The sequence below is a fragment of the Giraffa tippelskirchi genome, chromosome 2 (genome assembly GCF_054371585.1).
Source record: "Giraffa tippelskirchi isolate mGirTip1 chromosome 2, T2T-mGirTip1v1.2.pri, whole genome shotgun sequence".
Taxonomy (NCBI): Eukaryota; Metazoa; Chordata; class Mammalia; order Artiodactyla; family Giraffidae; genus Giraffa; species Giraffa tippelskirchi.
The window spans coordinates 113,118,127-113,137,935 of NC_137276.1; positions in this window are offsets into that span (position 1 = coordinate 113,118,127).

The following is a 19,809-nucleotide window of genomic DNA, read 5'->3' on the forward strand; positions in this document are numbered from 1 at the left end:
ACATATAGTATTTTATGGATTTAAGTGAATATTATGAAGCCTCTGTGGCCTTGAAAAAGGTTTTTCTTTCTAAGCCTTAGCTTCCTCTTCCATCAAATGGCAGTGAGGATAGGTTGTCTTCTTCACTGAATGAAAAAATGTAGCTAGCACCTGGCACATTGCCTTCAGAGCAAGTGCTCAACAAGCAGCAAATATTGCTCTGTGTCATTACTCTCATAACAACTTCACACAACCTTGCTCTCTCCTACTGAGAGTCCCCAGGCAGTGTTTTCTCCCAGTTTCAATATCATGTTGGATGTCTCAGCCAAGTTTTCTCCCAGGGAGTTTTGCCCAGACACTTCTGAGCCCACTGTGTCAGGGAATCTTGCCTTGTCTTAGGTCTCATATCCCTTCAAAAGAGATGGAAACAGGGGTCCAGTAGGATATGATGCTTAGAGAATTCTTTTGAAGTCCCGACAGGTCCTCCTCTCCTCTGATGACTCTGTTTTGTCTGTAAGCAGCATACACAGAACTACTTTTGACCTATCAGAGGGGGAAAGGTGCAGGAACTAATAGGTCAACATTAGTGAGACCTTTGACATCATCTGACAAAAGTATTCCAGGATGGCATCTGCAAGGAGCTTCATGGGTTTCTGTTTTTGCACATTGGTTTCTTATTCCTTAAGGAGGATGAGAGACACAAAATGATGATCTCATGGCTGGAAGGCTCATAGAGTTTAGTCCAGATGTTCTGGGAAGCCCTGACCAGGGGCCAAGGAAGGCCTTCAAGCAGGGAGTGTGACCCACTGAAAATGTACCTAGTTTTTGTTATGTGCATGTGTGTGGAGAGAGGTCCACAGTGCACAAATTCCCTGATTTTACACATGAAGAAACTAAGGGCTGAAGAAAACAAGTGGGGTCTCTCCAAACTAATTTAAAAGTGGTTTCATCTAAATTACAGTAGGCTTCCTGTTACAAGGAGTTGGGGGAAAACCACCTTATTATTTCCATATCTTTTTTTCCATCTTTCAGGCAGATTCTCTCAAGTTTAGCAAGGTTCTAGCAGGTTTAGCAGGTTCTAGCAAGTTTATCAAGAATCTCCAAAGCCTCCCTGCCACTCATACACTACTCTCTGCTGTGGAGAATCCAGTCACCAGATTTAGCAAAAAACAACAATAAAAACACCAGCAACAACACAAGAGGAAGCCTAGTTAGACTGGAATTTCACATACACAATTAAGAGTGTGTTAGTATAACTATATTCCATTTCTGAAATTCAGATGTAACTGAGCAGCCCTCAGAAGTATCAGGCCACAGCCCTGACCTGGAGCACATTTAGGGAATGTTCTCCTATAGTTGCTAACTAACACAGGGTGGTCTGGGAGCAGAGACCAAGACCTGTAGACTGGCCTCCAAGTCTTGGAGGACACTAAGGGAAGCACATGAATCCATGACCCACAGGTTAAGCAGTAATTTTCCAGGCTAAGGTGGGTGAGGGAAATTTCTACAACCTGAGGGAAAACTGAAACTCAGGGGTCAAAATATAGCTCTCTCTGACCTAAAGATAGTAAGAGGTGAAGTGGAGGCTCCCTCTCTCCTGAGGAGGTCACACTATCCAGAGCTGGGGTCCACCAGACTGATGTGGGCTCTTATGACACCTCTCAGTAAATCAGAAAAGAGCTTCTTTCATAGGTAGAAACTTCTAATTCTTAAATAAGTTTCTCAGTATTAATAATTATTGAAATAATGTCAACCTATACGGTTGTTGTAAATTCACTTATTGAATATAAAATTATGGAAAATGTAATCATAGTTGATTAGAAACTCAAAGTCACCAGACCATAAAATGATTACAGTCAATATCTTGCTTTCATGGTAATGCTTACTTGTCCCAATACCTTGTTACCTGGGGAAATTGTTGTACACTTTCCTGCCTGTCTTGTGACATTTTAGGCTTTGAGTCTTTTAAAATAAGCTTTAATTCTGAGAAACTGTAATGGCAGAGTTAAATATATCCTGAAAGCTACAGAAGCATGCAGAAAGGCATCTGATAAGCTATTGCTGCAAATATATTAAAATATACTAAAAGATGCCATATAGATTTTAGAAAGTAACCTGAAGCTTTTAGCTGCTCTTTTGTTGATATTCATCAATATCATATTGCTTATATATGTCTAACATATTTTTTCATAAATTACATAGTACAGTACTACACGGTCATTATCATTCTCAAATACATGGCATCTGAATCACTGAGAAGGTCATGATACTGAATGTTGTAAACCTGTGTTTGAAAGATAGCACTGTTGTAGTAAATATAGGAAAAAAGAATTTCACTTTCAAATTAATTTTGGATTATAGTTGGGAATAATATAGTTGAGACTCTTGAGAGTCCCTTGGACTGCATGGAGATCCAACCAGTCCATCCTAAAGGAGATCAGTCTTGAGTGTTCATTGAAAGGACTGATGTTGAAACTGAAACTCCAATACTTTGGCCACCTTATGCGAAGAACTGACTCATTTGAAAAGACCCTGTTGATGGGAAAGATTGAAGGCAGGAGGAGAAGGGGACGACAGAGGATGAGATAGTTGGATGGCATGGGTTTGGGTAGACTTCAGCAGTTGGTGATGGACAGGGAGGCCTGGTATGCTGCAGTCCATGGGGTCGCAAAGAATTGGACATGACTGAGCGACTGAACTGAACTGATAGTTGGGATGATCACAGGATTTGGTGATTAAATGAGTTTTCACTATACCCTTTCTAATGTTTCTTTCATCAGTGTAGGGGATCTGTAACTTGTTTAGCATCAATAATATATATTTTATAAATACTATTTCTTTGAAGTAAAATTGTATTCTATGCAGATGATATCATATTATATATAGAAAACCCTAAAGACTCCATACAAAAATTACTAGAACTGATAAATGAATTCAGCAAGGTAACAATATATAAGATTAACATTCAGAAATCAGTTGCATTTCTTTACACTTAACAATGAAATATCGGAAAGAGAAAGTGAAAAAACAATTTCTCTTAAAATCACATTAAAAATACTGAGGAATAAACCTTATCAAGGAGGTGAAAACCTCCTTATGCTGAGAACCATAAAACATTGATAAAGGAAATTGAAAATGATTCAAAGAAATGAAAAGATATCCCATGCTATTGGATTGGAAGAAATAATATTGTTAAAATGACAATACTCTCCGAAGCAACCTACAGATATAATGCTATCTGTTCCAAATTACCCATGACATCTTTCACAGAACAAGAACAAATAGTCCTAAACTTTACAAGGAGCTATGAAAGACCCAAAACTGTCAAAGCAGTCCTGAGGGAAATGAACAAAATTGAAGGCATAACCCTTGCAGAATTCAGACAATGCTACAAAGCTACAGTAATCAAAACACTGTGGTACTGGCCCAAAAACATACACGTGGATCAATGGATCAGAAGAGAAAGTTCAGAAATACACCTACACACCTATGGACAATTAATCTTTGACAAAGGAGGCAAGAATATACAATGCAGATAACACAGCCTCTTCAGCACGTGGTGCTGGAAAAGCTGGACAGCTGCGTGTAAATCAAAGAAGTTAGAACACACCCTAACACCATGCACAAAAACAAACTAAAAATGGCTTAAAAACATGACACCATAAAACTCTTAGAGGAAAGCACAGGCTAAACATTCTCCAACATAAATCATACCAAAGTTTTCTTAGGTCAGTCTCCCAAGGCAACGGAAATAGAAGCAAAAAAAATAAACAAGTAGGACCTAATCAAACTTATAAACTTCTGCACAGCAAAGGGAACCAAAAACAAAATGAAAAAACAACCTACAGACTGGGAGAAAATATTTCCAAATGATGTGACTGACAAGGGCTTAATCTCCAAAATATACAAACATCTCATATGATTCAATAACAACAAGAAAGAAAAACCAAACAACCAAATAAAAAAATTGGCAGAAAACCTAAGTAGACATTCTCCAAAGAAGATATACAGGTGGCCAATAGGTACATGAAAAGATGTTCAACATCACTAATTATTAGATAAATGCAAATCAAGACTACAATGAGGTACCACTTCACATCAGTCAGAATGGCCATCATCAAAAAGTCTACAAATAATAAATGCTGGGGAGGGTGTGGAGAGAAAGGAATCCTCCTACACTGTTGGTGGGAATGTAAATTGGTGTAATCACTTTGGAAAGCAGTATGGAGGTTCCCAAAAAAGCTAAAAATAGAGCTGCATATGATCCAGCAATTCTGCTCCTGGGCATATATCCAAACAAAACTACAAAACTACACTTCAAAAAGATATATGTTCATAGCAGCACTATTTACAACAGCCAAACATGGAGGCAATCCTAATGCCCATTGACAGATGAGTGAATAAAAAAGATGTGGTACATATATACAACGGAATACTACTCAGCCATCAAAAAGCCATTTATAACAACATTGATGGACCAAGAGATATCATACTAAGAGAAAAATGAACACGTGTAAACCCATGGCTGATTCATGTCAATGTATGGCAAAAACTATTACAATATTGTAAAGTAATTAGCCCCCAACTAAAATAAATAAATTTATAAAAAAAAAAAAAAAGGTGTATATCATCACCCTGTTTAAACTTATATGCAGAGTACATCATGCGAAATGCCAGACTGGATGAAGCACAAGCTGGAATCAAGATAGCCAGGAGAAATATAAATAAAAAAAAAAAAGAAAAGAAAAATGAAAACTGATATTAAATAAAAAATAATATTATTTTTATTAAGTAAAAAATGATATTATTTATATGTAGAATATAACCTATGACACAGATGAAGTTATTGATATTTATGAAACAGATAAACAGATAAGTTATTGATATTTATGAAACAGACTCACAGACATAAAAAAAACTTATGACTACCAAAGGGGAAAAGGGGTGGGGGAGAGATAAATTAGGAGTTTGGGATTAGCAGATACACTCCACCATATATAAAAGAGATAAGCAATAAGGTCTTACCATATAGCACAGGGAACTATATTCAATATCTTATAATAAAGCATAATGGGAAAGAATATGGAATGGAAATAATATATATATGATATATGTATATATCCATGTATATGTAATGGAAAGTATATGCATCTATGTGTGTGTATACATACATAAATATGAATAAACTTGCTAAATTGTAAATCATAAATCAGCTATACTTCAAAAAAATGTATAAATGCCACCTCTTCATTTTTATTCAAAATATTTCTAAATTTCTGCAATGCTTTCAGGATCATAATGTACATGGAATTTTAGTTCCTATAACTCTATGCTAATTACATTAATTTTTCTTCAGACACCACACCAAATTAGTCTTAAACAAATACATTTACAAGTAGTTTGAAAAAGTATACCTTTGGCTAAAATCCAGAGTTTAAGTCTTTATTGGATATTGAGAATTTCTAAAACAAAATTATGTACAGTTTCTAATTGACTTTTCATGGCATAAAGGCATCAGCTCAACTTTCCCACCACGTATCCAATATTTCAAATTTATGTTTGGTAAATGTGCATTTCCTACCAAGTTTAAAGAATGTAGACAACCTGACATGAGGTATTGCAGCCCAAACAGAGTGAAGACAGTGTCCCTCTGTTGAGGCAACCTGGCGTGGGGCCTCTGACCCACATGGTGTTTATCAGGGTAGCAGCCCAGTGCACGAGGGAAAGAGACAGTCCCCTTGGAGGGAAGCCTGGCTGCTCTCAGAGCCTGAACAGGCCAAAGAGGATGTCCACGTGAGTGAGGTGGCACAGCCCAGAGAACATGAGCCACCATGAGGTGAGGAGGATGTCAGGCAGGGGAGATGCAATATTGGCTCTTAACAGGGGAACTGATCAAACCATGTTAGTATATTAAGAATAATGGAATTCAGATTTCTCAGATTTGGAGAAGGTAGTTACAAATACAGAAAGGGAAAAAGACCTATAATTAAACCTGTGTATTGAATCAGGATTGAAAGAACTATATGAACTCAAGTTCAAAATGTATAGCTATATAGAAGTAAATACAAATGGAAATGTTTATGCGTGTTCAGACATACATAAGTACGTCATACACTGACATACTTACATGTGTATAGGTACATAGCAGAACCCCCTGTGGCTCAGATGGTAAAGAGTCTGCCTGCAATGCAGGAGATCTGAGTTCGATCCCTAGGTTGGGAAGATCCCTTGGAGAAGGAAATGGCAACCCACTCCAGTATTCTTGCATGGAGAATTCCATGGACAGAGGAGCCTGGAGGGCTCTAGTCCATGGGGTTGCAAAGAGTTGCACATGACAGAGTGACTAACACTTTCATATATACTGTTCACTAAATTGCTCAGAAACAATGACATCTCAATATCAACAAGCACATCTAGGGTGCAGATCTTGGCTTCTATTCTATTGCTTTCTCCATTTAAAGGTTCCAGAAGAAGTTAACTGATTCTAAGACTGGGCAGGGAAAGTAAAAACCTGGGACACGCTGCTGTGTAGAAATGCTGCAAGAATAATGGGACATGTCAAAAGAACACCGAAGTCAGCTTGAAGGGTCCCCCCACTGGTCATATTGGGGACAACATGAACATCAAAATAAATAATGATAGTAACAGATTGCATTCCACTAAACAAACAGGAAAATGTGCATCCATACAAATACAAAAAATAAACAATAAATTAAATGCTTGATGAGGAATGAGATATTTTCATCATATTAAAATAATTCTGAATTCCAAAGGGGGAAAATGTATGCTCTACTTTAATCAAGTGATCAAAGATGATATTACCTGTAATGGGGCAAGTCAAAATCCTATGCCACCTTCTAGGATGCAGGGAGAAAAGCACAGCATCACTTCTGTGTTATTCCTGCCAAAGACACATAACCTGGATCCAATCTTGAGGAAACATCAGACAAACCCAAAATGAGGAACGTTCAAGGACATAACTGACCTGTAATCTTCAGAAGTATCAAGGTCCTGAAAGTGAAGGAAAGACTGAGGACTGTTTCAGCGTGAAGGAAACAGACTGACATCTACCTGCATCCTGTCATGGGTTATCAGGACGATTGATGCAGGAGATGAAGGTTCGATCCCTAGGTCAGGAAGATCCCCTGGAGGAGGGCATGGCAGCGCACTCCAGTCTTCTTGCCTGGAGAATCCCATGGACAGAGGAGTGTGGTGGGCTATGGTCCATAGGGTTGCAAAGAGTTGAACACGACTGAAGTGACTGAGCACATACGCATGAATGGCGTCTGTGGATGAAATGGTAGTCTTTTATCCATATGAATTTCCTGAATTTGATGCTTTTGTGGTGGCTGTGGGGGACAATATTCTCATTTATAGGAAATACACAATAAAGTATTCAGAAGTGATGATACATCAAGACTGATGGTACATCAATGAATTCTTAAATGGTTTAGGGAAAATGGACTAGCTGAGTTTTTTTACTGTTTCAAAATAAAAATAAGGTACAGAAGGGATATGCAATGTACCAGAATACATTTTAAGTATGCTTCCTTAAATTATTGCGTTTTCCATGCACATTTGCAGCATAGTTGCATTCCTGGCTCAAATTATTTTTTCCTAGGTTTGGCTTTTGTAAGTGTTTGGTAGTATGTTAACTTACAGTTATAAAACTTTAAAGCAATAAGTAAATATAATTGAAGTAATAATATATGTAAAAAATAGGCACTTTATAGGCCAACAAAATTTCCATACCATTGAAAGTAACTGCTATAATACAATTAGTGGACCATTTGGTAATAATTTCTTATTTTTAAGCAGTATTTTGGGACTTATTAATTATAATGAATACTAGCTATTAAAAGTTATTTGTTGTACAACAAAAATACTTATAGATTTAAACTGGGACCTCAAAATACCATTCTGTTTTTTGCAAACCAATTCTAGAAGCTATGAACAACAAATCAACTTCAAAACATTAAATTTAGCCAGTATCTAATATTAACAGTGTTTTAATTTTATAAAGTAATGTAAAATTACTGAAGGTTGGTTTGTCAGTTTTGTTTGTTGGAAGGAGCCCAAAAACATTTACTTTGATATTGGACGCACTTACGGCTAAAAGAATTTTGTGATGATATTGATTTTAAGTGAAATAAGTTTTTAAAGCTTTGAGTTGGCAAGTCAGTGGGGAGAGGTCTGGTCAGAGAACTGCAGCTTTGAGACTCTGATGGATGCTGCATCACGGATGGCAGGCCGGGAACTGACTGGCTTCCCTCTACATTCAACCAGTGTGTTTCTTTAAAAAGCAAGCTCTTTTCAGACTTTCAGTATTAATCCTGGGATTTTATGGTAAAAATGAAAGTGCCCTATCTCTCTTTTAAAAAGTGTTCTCCAAAGTGAGGTTTGAAAGATAGCTTAGTACAGAGCAGGAAGAAAATATTAGAAGTTTTTTTAATTTTGTGCTTAATTTTCATGTTATCCTTTAAAATGTTTATCTTTTGTATATTATTTATAATGCACATAGTAATTTAGTGCAGCAGTAGAAGTCCTGGCTCCCTATGTTCATTCTGGAGTCATTTGAGCCCCTTTGCCACCACATTTGTTCCCTGAAACACTCCTGATGCCATATCCAGACCTCATCCCTAACTCAGGCACTCATGGCCAGGGTGTGGGGAAAAGGGTGGCCCTGCTGGTTTGCTGTCCCCCTTTACACAGGCTCTGGAATTAAAGTGAGTGCAGGTCCCTTGGTAGGGATGTGATTTAGGGAGAGTCATGTGACTTCTCCCAGGACTTAGAGTTCGTCCTTAGCCTGGAGATGAGAACACTTAGACCATCACTGGGCTGCCATGAAGATGCTGAGACTGTGTGGCTCTGGTGCACCGTATTGCTACTATAGTCATTATTGGGCTTCCCTGCTGGCTCAGCAGTAAAGAATCCACCTGCAGTGCAAAAGACCATGGGTTCCCTGGGTGGGGAAGATCCACTGGAGAAGGAAATGACAACCTACTCCAGTGTTCTTGCCTGAAAAGTTCCATGGACAGAGGACCCTGGAGGGCTACACAGTCCATGGAGTCGCAAAACAGCTAGACACAACTGAGCAACTAAACAAAAACAACAACAGTTATTACTCACAATGACAAAATATAATTTGAGATGACTTTAAAACAAAGTCTTACTGCCCAGATACCCAAGATGAATCTGTTTTAGGATAAATTCAGCCAGTTGTCAGTGGGTTTCTTCTGAATCCTTTCTAAATTTTTCAGGATTTTCCCTGGAAAAAACGTTCTCAAGGAAGACAAAGTAGAGAAATGCTCTCTCTTTAAGAGAGTATGAGGTAGTATGAATCCTTCTATAGATTGAATGCTTGTGTCCCCCTAGAATTCCTAAGTTGAAACCTAACACCCAAGGTGATGGTGTTAGGAGGGGGGACTTTTGCGGGGTGCTTGTGTCATGAGGGTGTAGCCTGCCTGCAAAGGATTAGTGTGTTCATAAAAAAGAATCCAGAAATATCCCTCACCTTTTCCACCAGGTGAGGTTACAGCAAGGAGATGGCCACTATGAACCAGCTGCGAGCCTTCAGACAGACGTAGAATCTGCTGCTACCTTGATCTTGGACTTCCCAGTCTCCAGAACTATCAGCAATAGATGTGTGTTGTTTAACCTACCCAATCTGAGCTAAGATAAATCTTGTCTCTTATGTCTAAAAATAACACAAGTAGTAAAAAACCACATTGTGACCAATGACATGTCATCCCTAGAGCTTAATTAGGTTTGGACGGCTGAAGAGAGTTTGATTAAAAACAAACACCAGTGCTCGATTCCTCTTCCTGTTGATTTTCTGCTAGAACAAAAGAAAAGCCCCAGGTCTCTGTTGCCACTGAACAGAAAGAGGACAAATGCCAAATTAGGAAGCCTCTGGGTCCCGTTCGACTGTAGATGTGTGGAATTACATCAAAGCTCTACTGTTCAATCCAAAGGATGAACTCTGCAAGGCTGCAAATACATCTCAGTCCATCAATCGAGGAGCACAAAAAATATGATTTGCTTCTTTTTAAAAGTGTAAATTTCTGTTTTAAATCCAATTTTGCCAGTTGCCATGGGTTCAGCTGTGTCACCCCACTTTCATATGTTTGAAGCCTTAACCCCAGGAGCTCAGAATGTGACTGAATTTGGAGACAGGGCCTTTAAAGAGGTGATTAATGTAAAATGGAGTCATTAGGGTGGGTCCTAATCCAATATGATAAGAAGATATTAGGATACAGATAATATAGAACACAGGACAGTTATCTGATAGCACAGCAAGAGGATGGCCATGGAACAGCCAAGGAGAGCAACCTCAGAAGAAATTAATCCTACTCACACCTTCATCTTAGAATTCTGGCCTCCAGAGCTATGAGAAAACAAATGTCTAAGCCACCCAGTCTCTGGTCTTTGTTATGGGAGCCAGAGCAAACAAATACAGCTGTGTTTCAGAAATAGTCTCTTTCAATTTGAGGATTCCCCCTTCCTACGCTAAAACTTGGCTTCAGTTTTGGGGAGCTTGTGTCAGAGCAGGGGGTTCATGACATTTCCACACTGTGCCTTTAGAGACACTGCACAGTTGTTCCCAAGGCTGACTACATAATTTGCAGACACAGCACATCGTGAAAATATTGGCCCTTTCATTCAAAAGCATAAACAAAGGTTGGTTAAAGGTTCAGTTCAGTTCAGTCACTTAGTCGTGTCCGACTCTTTGCGACCCCATGGACTGCAGCACAGCAGGCCTCCGAGCCCATCATCAACTCCCAGAGTCTGCTCAAACTCATGTCTGTTGAGTTGTTGATGCCATCCAGCCATCTCATCCTCTGTCGTCCCCTTCTCCTCCTCGCCTTCAGTCTTTCCCAGCATCAGGGTCTTTTCCAGTGAGTCAGTTCTTTGCATCAAGTGGACAAAGTATTGGAGCTTCAGTTTCAGCATCAGTCCTTCCAATGAATATTCAGGACTGATTTCCTTTAGGATGGAATAGTTTGATCTCCTTGCAGTCCAAGGGACTCTCAAGAGTCTTCTCCAACACCACAGTTCAAAAGCATCAGTTCTTCGGTGCTCAGCTTTCTTTATGGTCCAACTCTCACATCCATACATGACTACTGGAAAAACCATAGCTTTGACTAGATGGACCTTTGTTGGCAAAGTAATGTCTCTTCTTTTTAATATGCTCTCTAGGTTGGTCATAACTTTTCTTCCAAGGAGCAAGCGTCTTTTAATTTCATGGCTGCAGTCACCACCTGAAGTGATTTTGGTTAAAGGTACTACTACTAAAATATAAAGCTCCAGTCCTTCATGGTCTCTCCTTGACTTGTTGTGGATGGTGTTTCTTGCTATTTAATGTCATTCTAAATAAATAAAAATTTAATTATTAGCATGAGTTTGACTATTTATCTTTATATTGGGTAATGCCAGTTTTAAATAATTTGCATGTGGACTTATAGTTCCTATCTCATACCTGGTAGGTGCACAAGTATCTTGTTCTCAGAACTGTGGAAATTCTGCACAAGACTAGCTCCATTGTTTTCATTTGATACACCCATCTGCTGCCAACCTTCCTACCTTCAGCTTTCTGATGAATAAGGAACAGCTGAATGGTCAGGAACAGGGGGTTGCTTTTCTTTTCTTTTCCTACCATGTCACTGTTTTCAGCTTTAGTGGTTGCTTACCATAGTGGCTACCCACTCCAGTATTCTTGAGGCTTCCCTGGTGGCTCAAACGGTAAAGAATATGCCTGCAACATGGGCAACACGGGTTCAAACCCTGGGTTGGAAAGATCCCCTGGAGAAGGGAATGGCTACCCATTTCAGTACTCTTGCCTGGGGAATTCCATGGGCAGAGGAGCCTGGCAGGCTTGTCCATAGGGTCTCAAAGAGTCTAACAAGACTGTGCGGCTAACACAAACACCTGAGGAATATCACTAGTGAGAAGTGTGCTTGGTTGTTCAAAGAAGGCCTCTGTCTCTTTTCTGTGTTTAAAGTTCCGGTTTGCAGGGTAAGGGTAGGGAAAGCGTGGGTGTTCATAGACATGACTCACTTTGAGTTTCACTGAGCATGGCACGTCCACTTCAATGCTGTGCTCACAGGCAGGGTGACCACTCTGTGCTAATGAGGTAACCGCTGACAAGAACAAGGGCAGTGGCTCACGCATGTGCTCTGCTGTCCCATCCACTTCACTCACAAAATACAAGTTCAAAAATAAAATTACTAATAACTTCAAGGGACAGCAGAGCACTGAGTCTAGTGTAGGCCCCTTCCAAGGGTTGGCCTTCCAAGGGTGGGCCCTTCTGGGGATAGGGTCTTTGGGAGGTGGGGCCGTGTGCAATTGCAAGTATTGCCCACTGTGAATTCTAGGCTGCCTCTTTTCTGTTGCCCCTCCCCAAAGACCTTCAGGCTTTGGAGACTAGAGTCAGAACTAAAGAAATATGTTTTACTGCTTTGGTGGGTTGGTATTTTTCTAATGTTTTCCTAATGCTTTACTGCTACGGTGGTGTTTTTCCAACACATTGACTCTCTTCACTCAGCGTTTTCAGTGCCCTCCCAACCCCCAGGCTTTCCCCTATAATGTGGTGTAAGGCTGGCTTTCTATTGAGTCAAACTGTTTGGTGAATCACCACAAAAACCTGCCCCTCTTGCTCAAGAGGGTAGTGCTGCATCTCAAGGTAAATATATATATATATAATGTATTTACATGTTCATTCACGTATATACACAGTACTATGGTATGTGCACGCTCAGTTGTGTCTGACTCTTTGCGACCCCATGGGCTGTAACTCAGCAGGCTCCCCTGTCCTTGGGATTTTCCAGCCAAGAACACTGGAGTGGGTTGCCATTTCCTCCTCCAGGGGATCTTCCCTACCCAGGGATTGAACCCATGCCTCTTGTGTTTCCTACACTGTCAGACAGATTCTTTACCACCTAGGCCACCTGGGAAGCCCCATACATATTTCAGCATTTACATATACAAGTATAAAATACAAATATTATTTAAAATATGTGTGTGTTCAGTCGTGTCTGACTATTTGTGACCCTATGGACTGTAACCTGCCAGGCTCCTCTGTTGAAGGGATTTTCCAGGCAAGAATACTGAAATGGGTTGCCATTTCCTCCTCCAGAGGATCTTCCCAACCCAAGGATTGAACCCACATCTCCTGCATCTCCTGAATTGTAGGCAGATTCTTTACCACTTGAGTCATCAGGAAGCTCCATTTAAAATATGATTTTTCCCTCCATTTTGATAAGATGGAATGCACTGCATTCCAGAGATCTTTCTCAACTCCATGATAACAATTTGACATTGTCTTAATTAGTCCTTATACATCCCCACCTTTCAGATGTTACAGTCAAGGTTCAGTGAAGTCCAATCACTTGCCTAACATGATACACTCTGTGTATGGCTTCTTGCTTCAGTCTAGAAGTGCAGATGGGTGCTTGGGGTGAGTCTCTGGCCAGGGAGACAAAGCCAAAAGATGAAGGGAGGGGAAGTCTTGACTGGTATTTCTTCTTGGGCCAAACTTAGGGTCCTTAGAAAGAGCCCTGTTGGTCCTGGCTGGTCAGGAGTCTGAGAGCAGAGGTCTCAGCCATGCAGGGTGCAGGCGTTCCTAGGAAGAGCTCAAGTTGGTAGGGAGCACTGGCTTCTCCTTCCTGCCAGTGTCGTAGTTTCCCTCCCATCTGATACTGTCACATGTTTGCCCACTTGTCACTCTTACAACAGTATATTCAGGAAAGGGCCTGAGAAATACATTCAAGCTGCAGAAACACAGCATATGGGCTAACATGTTGATCCATCTTGAGAGCTTTTATTATGAGGGGCCAAGTGATCTTAGGGCAAATTAATATATTTCAAGAAGCAGTAAAATGACTGCAAGAATAGCATAAGGGCTAGTGATCACTTACTGGTACAGAAATACTTCTGGGAGTGCTTCTATTAAAATCTTATTTATTTATTTGGCTGTGTGGGGTCTTAGTTGAGACATGTGGGATCTAGTTTACCAATGAGGGATCGAACCAGGGCCCCCTGCATTGGGATCATGGAGTCTTAGTCACTGGACCACTAGGGTAGCCCTCTAGTAGTCCTTTTTAACATTCCCTGCCTCTCATCACTCCTGTTGTTGACAGTAAACACTATTCAAGTTTTCTGAAAGAAATATGGATGACACAGTACACTGTGTGTGACCCTAAACCTTAATTCATTTCTGAACAGTGATACTGATGGTTCGGAGAATGGATACTTTCCTGGGCAGAGAAAGGAGCTGAGTAGAACATATGAGGCAGCCCTGGATATAAATAATTGAAGTCAGCAGTCACCCCTTCATGCACAGCCACTATGGTTTAGATACTGCTGCTTATCCCCAAATGGAAGTGGGGTTCAAGGAGGGGACAGTCAAAAAACTTAGTTTGGTCTGGAATTGGATGGTCTGAGTTCTAATTCTGATTCCATCATAGATAGACTACTTGTATGGCCGTGGAAAATCATCTCTCTTAGCATCAGCTGTGTCTTCCATAGTACAATATTTTTACAAGAAATTTTAAGATCTATTCTCTTGGAAACTTTCAAATATACAATATAGTATTATTAACTATTGCCACCATGCCGTACATCACATCCCCAGAAATTATTTACTTTATAAATGGAAGTTTGTGTTTTTTGACCACCTTCCATCTTCACCTGTTTCACCCACTCCCAACCCCCTGCCTCTGTTCTCTGTATCTATAAATTCAGGTGCTACTGTTTTTGTTTTTTTGCTTTTTTTGTTTCTTGCTTGTCTTTTAGGATTCCACATATAAGTGAGATCATACAGTATTTGTCTTTCTCAGTATGACTTATTTCAGTTAGGACTGTGCCTTCAGGATCCATTCATGTTGTTACAAGTGGTAAGATTTCCTTCTTTATATGGTTGAATAATATTCCATTGTATATATTCAGTATGTCTTTTCTGATAAAACAGAAATTATTTTGTGACTCAAAGAAACACTCTGTACTGATATTTTGTAAGAACAATAGAAATAATGTGCCACGTTAAAGATTGCTGAACATCTAAAGAAAGCCTTATTTTGTGCTAATAAACTGGAATGTACATATAAATTTACATTAAATGTACATTAAAGGGTAAACTATTATTTTTTTTTAATAAAAAATGAAAATAGTGACCTCACAGGGTTTGTCCTGAGGATTAAATTAGATCCTCAGGCAAACCCCTTAGCAGAGTTACTGGCTTACAAAAGGCACACATCAGAGTTGATTATCATTTTTATGGACCTCCATTTTCTTTAGCCTTCTAAAAGAACCAAAAGTTATCTCTGAAAAATATCAACGGCTTCGGATGCTATGGGAAAGTGATATCTGTGTTGACCTAATTAGAATGAAGTAAAAAATCCTTTTTGTGTAAAACTTGTTGAAAATCTAAATTTTGTTAGTTCTTCTGCTATAGCAATTAGAAGAAATGTTAAAGTATTTTTGATAATTGAATCGTTCACTGTAACCAAGGGCATTACTAATTTTGACATTAATGCTTACAAAAGATTACTGCAAATGCAGATGGAGAAGTAATGGGAAGTTGCAGAAAATTCAAAGGGGCCCCTGGCAAGTGTGTTTCCTCTTGTAATTCTCTTCTCTTTCTCCTACAATTAGAATGCAGCTGACATCCTACTTAGGTTCAGGTCAGCTGAATGGTTTTCCAGGTGCCTGGCCTTTTACAGACAGCCTCGTAAGAACCGTCCTCTGATCCTTTTCACTGTAAGAAGCCTGAGGGACAGAGGTGCTTTAACACCAAGTCTACGACAACATCAGTTCAGTTCAGTTGCTCAGTCGTGTCTGACTCTTTGTGACCCAAAGGATGCAGCATGCCAGGCCCCCCTGTCCTTCACCAACTCCCGGAGTTTACTCAAACTCATCTCTGTGGAGTCGGTGATGCCATCCAACCATCTCATCTTCTGTTGTCCCCTTCTCCTCCTGCCTTCAATCTTTCCCAGCATCAGGGTCTTTTCCAATGAGTCAGCTCTTCATATCAGGTGGCCAAAGTATTGGAGTTTCAGCTTCAAGATCAGTTCTTCCAATGAACACTTAGGACTGATCTCCTTTAGGATGGACTGGTTTGATCTCCTTGCAGTCCAAGGAACTCTCAAGAGTCTTCTCCAATACCACAGTTCAGAAGCATCAATTCTTCAGTGCTCAGTTTTCTTTATAGTCCAACTCCCACATCCATACATGACTACTGGAAAAACCATAGCCTTGACTAGAAGGACCTTTGTTGGCAAAGTAATGTCTCTGCTTTTTAATATGCTGTCTAGGTTGGTCATAGATTTTCTTCCAAGGAGCAAGTGCATCTTTTAATTTCATGGCTGCAGTCACCACCTTCAGTGATTTTGGAGCCCCCCAAAATAAAGTCTTCCACTGTTTCTCCATCTATTTGCCATGAAGTGATGGAACCAGATGCCATTATCTTAGTTTTCCAAATATTGAGTTTTAAGCCAACTTTTTCACTCTCCTCTTTCACCTTCATCAAGAGGCTCTGTAGTTCTTCACTTTCTGCCATAAGGGTGGTGTCATCTGCATATCTGAGGTTATTGATATTTCTCCCGGCAATCTTGATTCCAGGTGCTGAAGCAGTGGAGCAGTGGCTGCTTGGTGCTGGAGTGGCCAGCAGCGAAGAGGAGATATGCCATGTCCAAGGTCAGAGAAACCCCAATAAGAAGGTAGGTGCTAGGAGAGGGCATCAGAGAGCATACAGCATGAAACCACTATCACAGAAAAGTAACCAACCTAATCACATGGGCCACAGCCTTATCTAACTCAATGAAACTATGAGCCATGCCATGTAGGGCCACCCAAGATGGACGGGTAATGGTGGATAGTTCTGACAAAATGAGGTCCACTGGAGAAGGGAATGGCAAACCACTTCAGTATTCTTGCCTTGAGAACCCCATGAACAGTATGAAAAGGCAAAAAGATAGGACACTGAAAGATGAACTCCCCAGGTTGGTAGGTGCCCAATATGCTACTGGAGATCAGTGGAGAGTAACTCCAGAAAGAATGAAGAGACAGAGCCAAAGCAAAAACAACACCCAGTTGTAGATGTGACTGGTGATGGAAGCAAGGTCTGATGCTGTAAAGAGCAATATGGCATAGGAACTTGGAATGTTAGGTCCATGAATCAAGGCAAATTGGAAGTGGTCAAATAGGAGATGGCAAGAGTGAATGTCAACATTTTAGGAATCAGCAAACTAAAATAGACTGGAATGGGTGAATTTAACTCATATGACCATTATATCTACTACTGTGGGCAAGAATATCTTAGAAGAAATGGAGTAGCCATCATAGTCAACAAAAGGGTCCAAAATGCAGTACTCGGATGCAATCTCAAAAATGACAGAATGATCTCTGTTCATTTCCAAGGCATATCATTCAATATCACAGTAATCCAAGTCTACAACAAAGTATCACTTCAATAATCCAGACAGAATCTGACCCCAAAATTCCAATTTACACTTTGAGTTGCGTCAGTGCCAGCTATAGGTTTGTGAATTTAGCAACACTGAGAAGGTCCGCTCTCTTGCAAGGATCATCTTTCCCTGTTTCTCAGCATATCTGAGTTTCTAGTACTAAGTGATCTATTATCTTTTTTTAAACACCAATCTCTCACTACAGTTTCTCCTCTTTTCACCACTTTTAAGCAAATGAATTTTAGGCACGGTCTTCATATCAGATCTCTTTCTTTGGTAGAACAGGTGTGTGTGTTTGTAGGGGTGGGGTGGGGTGTTGGATGTGCTAAAAGAGGGAAAATGTCACCAAGGGAGAAGGGAAAGGACACTAGACAAAAGCGCAAAACTGTGGAATGGGCTTCAGACTCAACCCTGACTCTATAAGCGACACTATTTTCTAAGAACATGAAAAGTTAATGAGAGAGTCAATTTCTAGGCAGATTGATAAGAAGTCCAGGGTCTCCAAGGAGGAAAAAGGGGTCTGGGGCTCTTAAAGTGGAGATAGGGGTCTGGAATTCTCAAGGAGAAGAAAAGGACAAAAATTTTTTTTTTTTTCTCTACATTCCTTAGTCAATTACACAACTCTGTTTAAACTCTGTACTAGGGATTATACAACAACAATGTATCCTGCTTGAGGACAGTTTCTCCTTCCTGAAAACCTTCTGGATAATCCTGTTATCTTAAAATGTATATTATGGGAGTGGGTCTAGTAAGATCTTTACAACCTCCAGACATTCTTTTGATTCATTGTAATAACTAATTAAAAGGTATATAACGCCAATGCTAACACTAGCAAGGGGGGTACTCTTTCTGCTCTCTTCTGATGTCTATGTCAGAAGCTTTCTCTATCCTTTTTATACTTTAATAAAACTTGATTACACAGAAGTTCTGAGAGATCAAGCTTCGTCTCTGGCCCCCAGTTGAATTCTTCTCCTCCAGAGGCCAAGAATCCTGGCGTCTTTCATGGTTCAGCAACAACCTTTCATTAACTTCCAGTGTGTATTTTTTTTTTTCTTTATTCTAAATGTCTCATGTGTTCATTTGATGAAAAAATTTATTTCAAATAAAAGGGAGGCTGAAATACTAATCAGAGTTGTTTGTGATGCTTTTCAGGGGTTTAGCTGCCTTGAGTTATTTTGTGGAAATATTAATTATCTAAACCACTTAGAAGAGAAAAAAATTCCTATAATTAAAAAGCCATTTAACTAACCCATTTTTAATGTCCTTTAATCTTTCTCCAAATTCTCACTTGATAGATTCCAGGTCTATCATTAAAATCATTCCCTTGTGCTGTCACTGTACACACCTTGCAAAATCCCACCTGGGTAAAACCCAATAGTTGTTTCACCCCGTGTCTCTCCTTGGCAGCTGAACACAGTTGGAGAAAAATACAACCATGCTGGCAGGTTTCACATTAAATTCTATACCACAAATCCAAGTGTATTTCTCTAGTTGACTGAGTCCCCACTCTTCTAGAGAACTGTTTCACACCTCTTTCCTCAAACCCCTCACCCAGGGATCCTTACCTCTGGCCACACTTTTGAATCACCTGGAACCCTATAAAATGCATCAGTACCCATGCCCCACCTCCAGAGATTCTAATTGTGTAGAACAGGGGACCTGGATATGAACGTGCTTTTAAAAATCTCCAAGTGACTCTCATGTACAATCAGGATTGAAGATCAACTGCTTCTTCAGACACAGCTAATCACCCTTCTGATGACTGCACTGAGAAAATCAAACTCCCACCACATCTACCTGCATGGGGCCTTTACTCCACTCCATTCTAATCTAAGACCAACCCCTCTGCTTCTTCATTGCAGCCCGTCATCATTCAAGCCAACTAGGGCCTTGTTTGTTATCGCTCCCTCTCTCGCCAGCATCTCTCTTGTATTCTTTCTGCTGAATCATGCCCACCACTATTCAAACATCTCTTGATTTTAAGAAATCTCTTCTCCAGTCCCCAAAAGCCACCTCTGTCACTTCTCTTTTCTCTGAAGTAAAATTCCTCCTCAAAATTGGTCTTTATTCAATATACAAATTTCTTTTCCCATTTTCTGAAATCCACTCCAATCACAGTTTCACCCCCCCCCCCATTGTCAAACCCAGTGGTTAATTCTCAGTCTTCATCTTATTAGATCTCTCAGCAGCATTTGATCATTATTTCTTCTTTGGAATACATGTTTAGACTCTCAAACTTTGCTGTGTCTCAGTTTTCTGAATTCTCAGTCTCCTTTGATGGTTTCTTCTCATTTCCCTCATGTCTAAATATGAGTGTGCTCTCAGACTTTCTAATCCTTGGGTGATCATGTCCATCTACCATCTACCT